The sequence below is a fragment of the Anser brachyrhynchus genome, assembly GCF_964034855.1.
Source record: "Anser brachyrhynchus genome assembly, chromosome: 15".
NCBI lineage: Eukaryota > Metazoa > Chordata > Aves > Anseriformes > Anatidae > Anser > Anser brachyrhynchus.
The window spans coordinates 1100902-1116180 of NC_137733.1; the positions used below are offsets into that span (position 1 = coordinate 1100902).

A 15279-nucleotide genomic window follows, 5' to 3' on the forward strand; every position below is an offset into this window, starting at 1 on the left:
AAAAGTCTTTTCATATTTAATGACATTTCCATTCCCCAGGTTTGGAGGGAGTGAAACAAACTTGAGAAAACCACCCATTCTGGAATTTTGAAAGTAAAGCTGATAGAAACAGCTAAAGCAAGAGAAAAGTAATTGCTAGCTGTGCCTGTAATCTGAATCTTTCTTTAAAATCGATGTTTCCTTCAGATATTTGCCTCCCACAACATCTGAGGCGGATGGACTCGCTCTGACTGACTTCTCCTAAAACACAGGAGCGTACTGTGAATGAAAAGGCTTCAGAAGTTCTGTTCAGAAACTGTGACTGCATCTGTTTTGCTTGTAAAATCGAAGCCTTCAGGGTGACACACAGAATGGTCAGGATGCAATTCCTATTTTCTATTTCTTTGTTCACAAAGATTTGCAGGTCCAGAGAAACTAGAGATAGATTACAGCAGTGCTCTTGCATGCTACCTGCTAGTTTTTCTGCTCCCTATGTATTAGTTAAAATATTACTTGATCATCTCTCTAAGATTTATTGTAATAATATGCTCTTACAGTGCATTTTGTGGTTAAGCAGCATATGTGAGTTTGAATAGTTCTAAAATAAATATTACAAAATAGGCAGAGCTTTTAAAATGATATAACCACTTTGTCTTTGGAATGGGAAAAACTTTGGAAGTTAAATGAATGGTAATAGTAACTGTAATATAACTGACTGTATGTTAATAGTGTTGCTAAAATCAGGCATTTTACCCTATGATATTTACATTTTTTAAATTTGGGTATTTATTGCACTGTTAATGACCAGATTGAGTGCCAACCCAGTCTGGTTTTCTAGCAGCACTCTTCCTTTCACTCTCTGTGTGCAGACCAGCATTACCTCCTTGAATTGAACAAAGGAGAAAGATAACGTGAGATGTTTCAAACATTCTTTATGTTCACTTCTCCACTACAAGGGCAATAAGTGGAAATTACTGGAAAAACAAACAAACAAAACTATTTCATGCTCCACTTTATTATTTATTCCCTGTATTGTCTAATCTCTTCCAACTTCTGCTCAGCAGTGCAGTCTGTCTGACTGCAGCTGGCAGATGCAAGAGCAGACCAGGCATTACGCAGCCTTGCTATCTAGGGAGAAATTCTGCTCTGTGATTTGATCTTGGTGCATTTCTTTCCTTGTAACCTTCCTGCATGAAATATGACATGATGCCCCTGGGATTTTGTTTCTCTGAGCAATTTTTGTTGATTGAATTATGGAAGACTGGTAGTATACAACATATAGTGTACATCTACATTGACTATAGACTATAGACTATATTTTCTATATCTTCAGTGTATACATATTGTATATGCGTATATGTACTGTTTATATGTGTATGTTTATGAGTGTGATATATCATTGATGAGTTCACAGTTCTTTGCAAACCATCACATTGGACAAAGAAAGAATGTGATAGGAAGAGGGGAGGAAAATCTATGAGTATAGTAGATGTACCAGCTAAATAATTCAAGAGATTCTGGAACAGATATGTCATCGGACAAAGGTTACCATAGAAATGCACTGCAAGCAAAACTTATTTAACATAGATTTGTACATGTTTCTTTACAAAAGGCATTCTTACTTTCATACTGAACTAAAAGTCCAATTCTTACAATTCCCACTACAAGTGGCTAGAAATCTTGTGCATTCTGTGACTTCATAAATCATTAATAAACTGAAATGTTTGCTAAGCAGTAAATCTTTTCAAAGAGGGACTACTGTTAGTAACCAAAGGTTGAATATGACAGACCCTGAAGAATTTTAAGACCCTTCCTGTGAATTTAAACTAAACAGATTGCAGACTGCTGTACTGTTTGCTCTTTAAACAAAATGGCACATGTATAATTAGCAGTCAAAAATGATTGGGCTACAGGAAGCAAAATTACTGAATGATATTTAGGACTATACTCTTGGTTAATGTAAGTTTATTACAGAACAGAGGAAAAGATTTTTCCACGTTTTTCAACAAAACCAGCAGATACTTACGAGCTCCACTTAAGCCATTGCACTTAAATGGCTTAAAAATCTGAAAAATGATTAGGGCATCAATTTATTATGCACACAACTACATTTGCCAAAAAACACACATAAATTTTGTTGTGACTTCCATGTTTATCAGCTTTCCACAGTCTTGAATGCAAAAAGTGAGAAACCTACATTGTTTTGCATATATTTTACCCATTGTATGAAAGCACATACTGCTACTAGCTGAAATAACCTCCTTTACTTCATAAGCTACGAATATGAAATCACAGAGGAAAAGGAGAAGTAGCTTTATAGATAAAGTTATCAAGCACTGTTGGAGATAATGTACTGCATCTATAGTGACTGTCTATCTTAGCATGTCCCCATTCAGTTGCTTATAGAAAACTACAAAGCATCACTGTTACCTTCCATACAGCTACGCACGTGAGCATTACTGATCTCTTACCCTTTCCTTGAAAGAATGCTCAGACTATAAGTAGAGGATGTAACCTTAAAACAATTTTTTTCTACTTTATTTATATATTCCTTAACATTAGGTTAATTCCAATATACAATATCACCTACACCTACATTCTTATGTCCCAACATCCCCTTAGCTTTGTGCTGTTGAAACAAATCATCTGGCTCTACTCTCAAAATCCTCTTAGGGTAGATACTTTGATTTAGTGAATTATATGTTTTGCCAACCATGCTTGTATATGAACAAAATAAATGCAATCAAAACCTGTAAACTTTTACTAAAATGGAAATATTCTTTCACCCTGATACAGTGACAGATTCGACTAAAAAAGAGTGGGCCAAACAGGTCATGTGTAACATTCTTCTAGTGCTTTCATGATAACATATAGCGCTGTGCCACAGGGAACAATTTTCAAGTGCATATTATTACTTAAATAAAGAAACACAGAGCTTTAAATGACGAATTTATACATAACTGGGAGCAAGATAATGTTGTTGCTGTTGTGCGATCAAGGGCCATAGTTTCTTCATCCCTAAGACACATTGTAGGTCATACAAAAATATAAACTAACATATGTCCTGACTGATTTAATATTAAATTTAATTCTCTTTGTATGGATGTTTCCAGAACATGGGTCCTGCAGCCTCACAGATCTTAATTCCTAGAGTAACCTAGGCACATGTGAACACATTCAAGCAGAGACAGCAGAAAATGGTTAGGCACATACCATTGACATTCTATGAACAGCTGTCATTTTTAGAAATTTCAACTTCCTGATACCTATAATGATTCACTTATCTGCATCTAAAACCTGATCAAATAGGGAACTGATGACATAAATGTGTCCTTAGATCCTAAAAAAAATGCCATTGCTAAGAAATTCCTTGTCAGTCTCACTACCAGATACCCTCTGGTGAACTGAGCATAGCAAAGGGTCGTGCACCTCAACCCTACAGATACTTCAGTGCTACTCACCATACACAGCTGCTGTGGCACCATGCTCTCATCTGGCTCCCCTGCTTATTCTCTCTCTGCTTGTTTCACACTGCATCGTGCAGGAAATTTCACACACGTCCTACAAAGAGAGAATTTGTTTAGTTTCGTGAAAAGGAGGCTAACAGGAATTCTAATAACTGCCTACAACTATTTGAAAGGGATTTATAAAGACATTGGAGCCAAACTCTCCTACATGCTGTTAAACAGTATAGCAAGGGCAATGATCACGCATCGCAGCTCTGAGGGTTCAGCCTGAACATTAGGAAATGCTTCTCTACCAGGAGGGCAGTACAACACTGAGACAGGCCAAGAGAGAAGTGGTGGGATTTCCACCCCTGGAGGATTTAAATACTGAGCTAGACAGTCTTATCTCAGTCTTTCAAGCAACATTTTTCTGTCTCTATCATTCTTTAGATACAAGTAAGCCTCAGATCATCATGAAAGACAAAGCAAAAGTGCATCAGTAAGAACCGTATCAGTTCAATGGAAACAATCATAACCACCATCTTGAAAGGTTCATAGAATTCATCTTTGACAGGCTGATTAAGCTTCATAATAAGCCTGGATGGCAGGTAAGTATAAAGTCCGTTTCATAGGTAAGAAGTGATGTGACCAACCTAGCATTATAAGAAGAGTAAATCTAGTGAAGTCTCTGCAGTCTTGAGCTTGTATTCTAGCCAACAGAATAATTTACCTCAAAAAGAAAAGAAGCAATCCCCAAAACCTTCTGCACTGTTCAACGAGCTCCCCAGGAGAGGGTTTTGGTTACCTGCCCACTCTCAAATAAATAAATAAATAAATGATCAGATTTTGAAACTTTCATTCATTACTGTGAGTGCCCTTCTACCAAACTTTTAACCTTCAGGACAAGATGATCTCAAGAGAAGACCTTGGCCCATTTGGTTCCTCCATGGGCTAAGCACATCGAGTGAGTTACACAACTTGTATGGAAATGTGAACTCATGTTATTCCTTTCCTTCTGAAATATTTTGGATTATATTTGCTGTTAAATTTTTGTGAAGACACACCTGTAAAATGGCTTTGCACAGGAACAAAATTGAGATATATATTCGCTCAGTAAATGGAAGAGGAAGAACTACAAGGCTAGTTGTTATATGAGAATATAGTTTTCCACAGATAGGACTGTAAATAGCATCCTACGTGACATTTTAACCGCAGACAAAAGAAAGCAACACAGTTTAGATGGGATTCTTAAAAGGAAGAGCAATGAGGCTGTTGTGGTTTTCTGAAAGCAGGCCAGCCTGGGCACTCCGGCCGCATCTCATTCAATCTGAGCAGCCCGCGTGCTGCCAGCAAGAGATATGTTTCCTTAAAATTGCCAGGAATGCAAAGCAATATGAGACAAGTCTAGACTGATCGCAGTATAAATGCAAGAAGCAACAAAGTGGATCCAAGTGTGTGGTGGATGACATTTGCCTGGCAAGGAAACAGTTACAAGTGTTCAAGTCCTGGAACGGGGTGGGGGAAAGGAGGGTCGGAGAAAGAAACCCTTTCCCAGAAGAGCACTTGTTTCCACTGAAGACTTCACCTCCCATCAGTGGGGAAATTCAGCTTAGCTAAATTTGCTCTCCTCTTTGTTGGGCAAATACATCTCCCTCTTTCTCAACACAAGTATTTGCAGATCAGGTTGAAGAGCCAGGTCCTGAACACAGCTACTGTACAAGCCATGCAGATTGATCTCACTCAAAAATTGCTGTTTCTGCTAAACCCACCAGATTATGCCCTGAGCTGTTGCTCTCCCCTTCTTTTGCAGGTACCCCCCTGATGCCCGTCCACCTACCGAAAACTTATTTGCAAAAATCCTGTACTTTGCCTTATCTCACTTCTCGATCATCCTAATGACACTACCTCTTAAAAAATAAAAATACATTTTTTAATGGCTTTTACTTAAAATTTACAGTGCTGCTCCTACCTTCCACAAATCCTGTCCTTGATCTAAACCCCAACACTGCGCAGTTTGCTCCCAGGGATGCTGTTCGAATTGCCCAACTTATTCAGCACCTATTCTGACGGGCAGACGTCAGTCCTGGACAAATGGCCCGCCTGGCAGAGCACACTTCGATTTCCTCTGACTTACATGTGTTTGTTTCCTGTGGAAACAGGCAGCAGGTCAGAGGGAAAAGGGAGGAGGGCCACACACACCCAGGGCTGAAAGCACGGTGCCGACAGACCTCTCTTGTTAGTATTTTCCTTCTCAGCTTCAAAGTTTTTCCACTCATTAATAGTCTTTGTTTAAACTTGTCCGTACCCTTTCTGTCAAAGTGATCTTTACAGTTTGCTGCAACACTATGGCATTTACTTACTTCCCAAAGTTTACTTAAAATTAGTGTATATATAGGTCCCAGCTATTATAATACAGCTTCACTTGCTTTGGGGATTATTTATTTATTTATTTATTTTTGTGTGAAGACCTGTATGATAGCATTTTAGTATTGCCACGTACCTACATTCAAACACAAGTACATTTTGTGATTGGCTTAAAAAATGATAGGTTTCACAAAAGAATGTTGGGCTTCTTTTAGATGATATTTTCTTCTTTTTTTTTGAATATGAATAAAGCCCTTTACCCTCATACCCAATATTCCTATGACTGTCTTTGAGAAAATGCTAAGTGCCTTGAGACTCCTAATGATGTTGCAAGAATTACAACACATGGCTGTCTCCCGATACCCTTCTGCACTGTTTACATAGTGGAAGTTAAAATGTAAAATTTGCAAGACTTGTTAATACCTTTAATTTATGTTTGTTATTAGAATAGTCTGTAACTCAATAAAAACTATAGTTCTTAGTAATGGTTGGGCTCATGTTATGCCCGTTTAGCGTTAATTCTTGCAACCACTATGAAACAAATTCCACTCTGTAAGAAGTTTTTAAAAGTACACAGGTCCAAATCCTGTCTGTGGCAACATCCAGTTAAGTCAATGAGATTTAGAAATGCATATCTGAGGTCAGAATCTAGTTCACTGTCGTTTCACGCAGCACCAAAATGCTCACACGGAGCACATCCATATCCAAATGCATATCGCACTGACTTCGGTGTGTGTTAAAATCTCTAGAGGCTGAGTTTTCTCCCTTTTCTGTAATGCTCTTCTTGTGAGATTTAGCAAAGTGATCATTAGATACTTAAACTTACATAAGGCTTCAGTAGGAGCAATGTTCTGATCTTCTAACAGACAGCCTTAGAAGGAGCTAACACTTTGCATGCATGGAGACATACTATAATCGTAAACAAAGATAATGTATTTCCAAATGGCATACAGAGTAAGAGCTTTTGTAGTGTGTGCTAGCCCTCAGACAATATGTTAATCCAAAAACTCTTTTCAGATGACCCAGTTCATGGACTGGAATTTTTATCTGTACATATTTGGAAGTGTACATGTGTATGTGTGCACAAATTTATATGCAGAGAAGTGTGTCTGCACGGAGGCTTGCCGTTGAAGTGGGAAAGCTGCAGGAATGCTGTCAGTTGCTGCATGGGCCCCGCAGCAGAACATCTTATAGATGGGTTAGAGTCTAGTTCTGGGTATTTACAAGTGTGTTGTACAGAACAGAGTCACACAGCAGGACAGGGTCCTCACTGGTCGAGCTGGTTGTCATTCACCTTTTGCTGTGAATGGGTAAGTCTCTTTGTGTGCTTGGACATTAATAGGAAATAGGAATCCTAAGTAGCTTCTTTCACTTTACAGATGAAATGAAAAATGTCATTTATTCATTTCTTGCATTCTAAACATCTGATGTTATTTGAAATATGCTGAAAATGAGCAATTATCTTGAGGCACAGGCAGGCAAGTTTTCTAACTTGTTCTTAATGACTTGTGAGCGGTTCAAGATTTCTGCTTTTTGGGTGACAAGGTCAGTAACCAAACTGACAAAATATATTCTTTATCTAAGTAGTACAAGTGGCTACTTTTCAAAATCATTTCTGTATTGGAGGGCACTTTGACCTTGTTTTGGACTTTGTTTGCCCTATCATATCCTAGTCTTGCCATTTTAACCACACACTTCAGCAGATTTCAAGCAATGGCACGTTTTCTGTGGCCAAGTCCTTATTTTTAATAACAAGTCCTCTTTTTTAACATTAAGATCTAGACTACTATCTTCATATCTCTAGCACAGTGACTGCTTAGAAGTCTTTTTCTTCTGTGTTTGATTAGTAAAGCTGATAGGTTTAGAGGGTTGGGTTGCTATTGTGATTGTTTTGGCAGGATGGAAAGAAACATACAAGTTTATTTGTAATGTATGAAGTCCTTGACATACTGTACTGTACTTCAGAGGCTCCACAATTTATTTTTTGTTGTGGCTTGCCTTTAGTCCTTGCCAATTTCTTTCCTTTCCTTTTCCAAATAAAGCTAAGCTGTCAAAACCTAAGGTTACAGATTTTAACAGCTAGATCCAATTACTGAGCTCATTTTTTTATTTACTATAGTCTGCACAACTTTTGACTAAATAGAAAATCTCTGCATATGGGCTAGAGAGAGCCACTAGCCAACAGAAGCAAAATATCCTCCTGATTTCACCACCCCTGGACTGAATGCTTTTGCCACCGTCATCCATAACCATTTTCTGAAATACTGCTTTTAAAAAGTTCTCATAATGAAATCACCGCACTGGCAAATAGCTTTGTCAGATCCAGTAATAACTTTTCCAGGGGCAGCAACACAGTTTGCTTTGGCTAGTTTTTGTCAGAATTTTTTATTGGTTTCCTTAAAGAATTTTTATTGGTTTCCTACAACTTTAATACAAAAAGAGCATTTTTCAAGAGAACATGCAAGAGTGGGGAAGAAAAGGAAGGGCGAGCTCTTCCTTTTCAATTAAACCATCTCCATAGGTCCTGCATATCAGCATGGGAAAGAAAAGGAAAATTGGAAATAATATATCCTATATATGTCTACTGCATAAATCATGGAACAGAGCTCCCTGACATTCTGTGCTATTTACACCCAAGTCTTTCACTTGTTTCAGCAAAACCTTACTGCAGCTACCTAAAGGCTTTCATTTTCAGGTGTATTTTTGGGGAGGGAGGGACTCACACATCATTTGGTTCAGCAGGTGACAGCAGAATAAGGGGCAGCTGGGGAAGTGTACTCATTGAGATGGAGGTGGGGAGTAAGAAAAAGAAAGTATCTTCAGAGTTCTCAGGATTTCATAAGTTTCTCAGAACTTCTTCCAACTGCCCTGTTCTAGGCTCAGCAAGCGTAATCAAGGACTTCAGTTCTCAAGCAGTCAAGGATTGTTGGGAAGCTACAGCTCTTACTTAACCTCATTATGTTCCTCTGGGGGGGAGAGAGAGTGCTTCCAAGGCTGGAGTGGGAAAGGGTATGTGAGTAAGGTTGTTTACCAAGGGCACACTAGAGTTTGTAAAGGTATGAAACACTTTCTACAGGTATACCACGGCTCTCCAGGATGAAAGCAAAGAGCCCTCTGACACTGGCAGGTGGGAAGAAGTGGTGAGGGCAAAGCTGTGAGAACCTTGGTGTGCCTCAGTGGTTTGTAAGGTAGCTAATGAAGTCAGTGAGCTGATGTTCTATGTCTGGCAGCTCCCTTTGTATGGCCTTTTAAAGAACCATGAGAGAGAAGAAGCCTATTTTACTTTTTTAATTCTCTCATTGCTTTGTCCCTTCCTCCCATCACAGAGCTGTCCAATGGTGGAATCATTCTCCAGCATATTTCCTAAAGTCCGCAGGAGGAAGAAATCATATTCATCTGGATTTTGAGCATTAGCAGATCGTGATTTTTCTCCAAAAAACATATGTTTTATAAGTAGATTAATTCTATCCCTAACACTTTGTGTGTTGCATAATAAGGCATGGATGCTTCCAAAGAAAGCAGTTTAGGCATCTCAGCTCCAGATTACCAAACCTTCCAACGCTGAGCATTTACAGTTGTGTTTCATATTACCTTTGAACTATCCAGGCCCTATTTTACAGAACGTCCTGTATGAATTTTTAACTCTAAATAAACAAAACATAGGTTTCACCTTCGTATTTCTGCAAAGCTGTTTGTCAGAACTTACGTTAAGAAAAAGTGACCAACAATGGAAAGACTAAAGGTGCAGCATAGGAAGCTCTGTGAATGACAGCACCACAAAGTGCAGGCAACATTTACTGTTCACAGAAAGCACCAGACAAAGTATTACAAATGGCTGTTTTGTGCACTTCATGTGTAAGCTGACCTTTCAAAAACCTAAAGCTCTGTACTAGTTTTCCCCATGCTACTGTACCTGAAGTGCACGAGGTTTCTTCTATCAGTGTTCTTTTAAGAATGCTTTGAAGTTCATTCTACACCTCCCTAAGCATTTGGCAATTACTACCTCTTCAAATGAAAAACTAATACAGAAAAAACACAGCTCAAACAGGAATACCGTCATTCTCTCTCTTTTTTTTTCTTTTTTTTCTCAGCCATAGGAATCAATGACTGTGGGGTAATTCAGCATCCACCCTGCTGGGAGACAGAAACTAAGAGGAAACTTGCAACCTACAGTCTACATCCTAGATAACTGTCACCAAAAAAAAAAAAAAAAGGAAAAATTGCTATGGAAAGGTTATTTTCTCACTCATTTATACACAACAATCACCAGAAAAGAAATGCAAAGGTAGAGATCCGGTATCTCAATCAGATCCAATTTTTGACATTACAGAAGAATAGATAAGAGATCTTACTGGACTTCATTTCAACTAATACCTTGAGGAATATATGAACCATCCATCTGCTGGTGCTTAAAAAACAGGTCTAAACTTGCTAAATAAGGCCATTATATTCAGACTTTCTTCTAATTCAGATGCTAAAGTAGAAGTGTTGTACTAAAAAGTTTGTAATTTCAACTCAACCTGAAAAGAGAATAAGTTTTTGGGTCATCTTACACAAGCTCCTTATATAAACCCCTTATACCAACCCATGTGCTACTGTTTATGGGTACACATGAGCCACCAAGTCTAGAATGGCAGCAATCCTATATTCAAACACAAAAGATGCAGTAAGTGTAAGGTAGAGTAAAACTAACCAGAACTGATGGAAACAACTACAGGAAGAGAAAGACCCCTTCATCATCAAAGCCCTCTAATGCCTTGCCCAAATGGTTAATGATATTATCACTACATTGGTGATACGCAGACTGGAGAACTGGACAATGAAGTGGTTGGAAAATTGGCTGGCTCAAAGATTTGTGACCGGTGTTGCAATGTCCAGCTGGTGACCCACAGAATCCTTCGGGGGACAATACCAAGACCACTACTGTTTAATGTCTTTATTAGTGACCTGGCTGCTAGCACTGAGGTCACACTCAACAAGTTCACAGACTATACCAACTTGAGAGATGCAGTTGATAAGCAAGGTGACAGGGCTGCTAATCAGAAGAACCTTGACAGATCGCAAAAAGGGACAGACAGGAACTGCATAAAATTCAACAAAGCTCAACGAGTGCAAAGTCCTGCAATGTGGACTGAGGGATGACAAGAAACAATTTAGGCTGGGCACCAGCTGCCCAGGGAGCAGCTTTGCAGAAAAGGCCCTGGGGGCTGTGATGGGCAAGCTAAACATGAGACAGCAGCGTGTTCTCGCAACAAAGGTTTGTCACCTGCTGGGTCATGTTATCAAGAGCTGCCAGCAGATTAAAGGATGTGGTTATTCCACTGGATTTGGCACCTTTTAGCCCACCCAGGGAATACTGGATCCAATTTTGGTCCTCCCAGTTCAAGTGAAACACTGAAAAATTATAGAGGGCCAAGAAGAGGGACATTAAGAAGATCAGAGAGTTGAAGAACTTGACATATAAAGAAATCTTGAAAGAATTGGGTTTGTTTCGCCTAGGAAAGAAAAGCCTCAGGGGTGGTCTCATGGTATTCCAATACCTAAAAGATAGCTATAGAGGAGGTGGAGGTACTCCATTCACAAGGACACACAGTGGCAGGACAAGAAGCAACAGGTACAAGATGCTCCACAGAAAATTGCCTGGATATAAGAAAAAAATCTTCACTGTGAGGTTGCCCAAAGAAGTGCTGGAATCTACCTTACCAGTAATATTCAAGACTTACTCAGCCTCTTAGATAACCTAATCTAAGGCCCTGCTTTCAATACAAGTTTGGACCAGGTGATATCCTGAGGTCTATTCCAACTTAGACTTTTCTATACTTCTGTAGGTGTAAACACAGCAAAAACAAATAATGTGTGAAAAAGAAAATTATACACAATGCTGTTAATACACATCATGAAAAATGTATTCCCTTCCCACTGTCCTTAAATTTTTAAGAAACTTTTCCACAAACTGATGAGAAAGCCAAGCTATTTTTTAAAATCAAAATAACATTAGTATTTCATTACAATGGAAAAGCCGAGAGATTTTATCGTCTAGTCCCATTTATTTCACTAATGATACGTTATGTCTGAAAAGCATTATGGAAAGTAAGAGTCTTCAGCGTCATATCTGAGTGCTAAATTAAGGCTTCTGATCGCCTTCTTCACAACCCTACATTGAGATCAGCTTTGTCTGCAAGTAGTCCTATCTTTTGTCATAAGAGTATAGTTTTGGATCTTTCAGCTTGCAAATGTCCTGCCCTGTTCAGTGGCAGTGAGAAAGAGCAAGGATCCAACTTTCAGTTGGTTGCTCACAGAATACAGACGTCCATACCACTCTTCCTAGCAGATTAAGAAAAATTTATTTAATAAATAATTAAAAGAAAAAAGGCAGCACAGCTCACATATTTTTGGCTTGTCCAAAGAAATAGTAAGGATCAAACCCAAGGAAACAGCTTGAAGGTGACAAGAGTGGTTCGGGCTCATTATCAGGAAAAGGTTCTTCACCGAGAGGGTGGTCAGGCACTGGAACAGGCTCCCCAGAGATGTGGTCATGGCACTGAGCCTGACAGAGGCCAAATAACATTTGGACACTGCACATGGTCTGATGTTTGGGTGGTCCTTTGGGGACCCAGAAGTTGGACTCGATGGCCCTTGTGGGTCCCTTCCAACTCGGGATATTCTGTGATTCTACGATTCTATGAAACCCTACTGAAATTTCTCAGTAAACACCAACTTTTGAGAACTCTGATGTAACGTATGTTCTAAAATAAACAGTAATGCCAGAGAGATTGTTCTTATCAATACTTCTGTTAGAACACCGATTCTCTGTTTAACTATATCTCATTGTGGAACTTTACTGTTATTTCCTATTTCTACATGTTTGTGAATGAAGGTTTAAAAACTGTAGCTACATAATTGCTAAACGCAAAAAAGAAATTACTATTACTCTATTTAGTTCTAAATTAATCAGAGCAACACTGATATCATGGTCCTATTTGACATATCTGCAAATCATCTGCAAGCTTTTTCACATCAAAATTTCAACATCATACAAATATGTCAGTAAGACCAACATTTTGGCCTGAATTTCTATAATACTCTCTTGGTCATGATGGCTACACAGCCTGCACTTTTGAGACCCTGTTCCAAAAGTCCCTTGATTATAAAAGTGAATGATATCTACTGGAAAAAAGGCTTATCTCAAATTATGGGTAAATTGTGCCCACTGCTCATTCAGAGTCCAACAGCTGGTAGTGGGAGAGATACATCTGCTCATTTACAAATTCCACCTGGTTGTAAAGATGCAGTCTAAGATATGACAGGACAAGCAGGAAGAACTGACACGGAACGGTTGTCTTGTGTTTGCTCACTAAGAATTCTATTGTCAGTAACTTTGCTTTCAAAAGCTTATCTTTCCACATAATCTTGCCAAGGGAGGTACTTGGATATACCACCTTTTCCTTCACAGTGTTGTCCTTCATGCAAATGGGTTAAAGAGGAGCCAGGAAAGAGGTCAACAGCACTTTTGAGACACTTAGCAATGCATTAAAAAAGATCACTCGAAGAACATCCGTCCAGCATAAGTATGAAAAGTAAAACCTGGATAATTTGTTTACAGTTAAAGCCTGAAGTCATCTGGCAGTGTGTTGATATTGCTTTAAGAATATTTATTCTTAGCTTCTAGCTAAGAATGAAATATGGATGACAACTATACAACAATTAAAAACACAGGCAAGAGAAATTAATGAAGAAGAAAGATGGGGACTATTTTTACCACTAAATGTTACTGTGTTTTCTTATAGGGGCAATATTATACACTTTCTAGCAAGCAATGCCTTTAATGCAGTACATGATGAAGTAGAACAGTCAATTTTCCTCTTTCTAGTCACTTAAGTTGTAAGCAACAACATCTTTTGTTTAAAAACCAAGTGTTCTGTTTAATAGCACAATTCCACTGGCACACTTGTCTGTGTACGAAGGGAATGTTTTAAATAACTGCAGCTCTAATGCTTCATCCTGGTGGAGGTCAGGCTGCCCATGCTCCTAGCGGATGGCTCAGCACAAGGTACCGCTTTCTTTCCTGAAATCCCCGGGGATCGACAAGCAGGGACCCCTCTTCTACTGATGCTCCTAAGCTTCCTTCTTCTGCTCCTTCAAATCTACAAGCATCTCCTCTTAGAGCCACTTTGTATTCCTATTCCTGTCTAACTACACATCAATTACCAGAAAATATTGAATGGCCAACGGTAGCAGCCACTAGAGGACTTTGTCAGTCCCTCCTACACAGAAACTTGGGATATATGACCCTATAGAAATCTACAGTTGTGCAGTTTGTACTGTTTATGGCACTGGATATTCCTGTGTGTGGTTCTAAACTGATTTACGAGCATAACTTTTTTTTTGTTTGCTTTTGAAGTTTGGAAGTTGTTACAGAGTTAAAACTAATTGCAAACTGAGTGACTGACACAGCAGGACGGATTTCTGTCACAATGTCGTCATCTCCAGTTGAATTGCTCCTAGAGGTTGGCATGGTGGTGCACGTACATATGATGGGACTCTTTCACCTTTAGACTGTAACTTTGCTTTTTAGCAAGGCAAGAGATTCCCCACAGCTGCTTGTAGCCCCAAGCACTGCACTTCAGAGGGTGAAGATGCAATGAAGTAATTCAGGTCATGCTACTAGTTTTTGAGTAGTAAATAACAGAGTGTTTTGCTCAACAGTATAGCTACTGTTTGTGTAAAGACTTGAGGAGACAACTTTAAGCAGTGATAAGAACTTACTTTGAACAGCAGATGAGACCTTTTAGCCCTCTGAGCAAGCAAAGTGGTTGTACCAACACCGAAATCTGCAAGGCAACCAGAAGTTGAATTAGTCTTCTGTTTGTGAGTAGCATTGCCCGGCTGGCAACAGTCGTTATTTTGTCGTGTATTTTGTGAAAACTAAGCTGTAAATGGACACGGGTCATTACTGACTCCCGTTAGTGGTGAAGGCATGAAGCAAATCTCCTCAGGAGAGCTCGTCAGGTGTGCGTGGTTACCACCGGGGCTCACCCGAGGTGCCCGGAGCCGGCTTTCTGAACACAGCCTCAGCTCTTCAGTCAATTTTTTTTCTCTCCAACGAAAAAGATGACTTCTGTCCTCTCAGCTTCAGCGGAGATACGCTCTCCGTGAAGCAGGCTTTGCCTTAACATGACTCTCGCTCCGGTCGGCCTGGGGCCACTCCCTCAGCGGCTCAGCCTGCCGGCTCCCCCGGTCCCGGGGCTTTTCGCACCGAGCCCAGCCGGGAGGAGGAAAGGGAGGCCTCCTGACAAACAGCCGCCGGCCGCAGGACCGCCGGCCCCCGGCGCCTCAGCGGGGCGGCGGCGCTGAGGAGGCGCGTTACCGCGGCGGGCCGCCGACGCGAAATGGCGCCTCCCGGCCGCCCCGCCATGTCCCCCCGGGGGACTCCCTTCCCCGCACACAAGCCCCAGTGGGCGCCCCCCGAGCCGTCCATCCTCGCTGCTAC

At 40.0% G+C, this 15279-nt stretch overlaps 1 long non-coding RNA gene across 9 annotated transcripts in view; it reads right to left on the bottom strand.

Annotated features, from left to right (window-relative positions):
• The window catches only part of LOC308178402, an 88241-nt gene that overhangs the window by 72820 nt on the left and 142 nt on the right, over nucleotides 1–15279 (bottom strand). For all 9 annotated transcript variants that reach the window (XR_013939726.1, XR_013939727.1, XR_013939728.1 and 6 more), the window contains exons 2-3: nucleotides 14556–14620; nucleotides 3441–3540 (exon numbers count right to left, since the gene is read on the bottom strand). This is a non-coding gene — a long non-coding RNA (uncharacterized lncRNA). The remainder of the gene's footprint in view (nucleotides 1–3440; nucleotides 3541–14555; nucleotides 14621–15279) is intronic.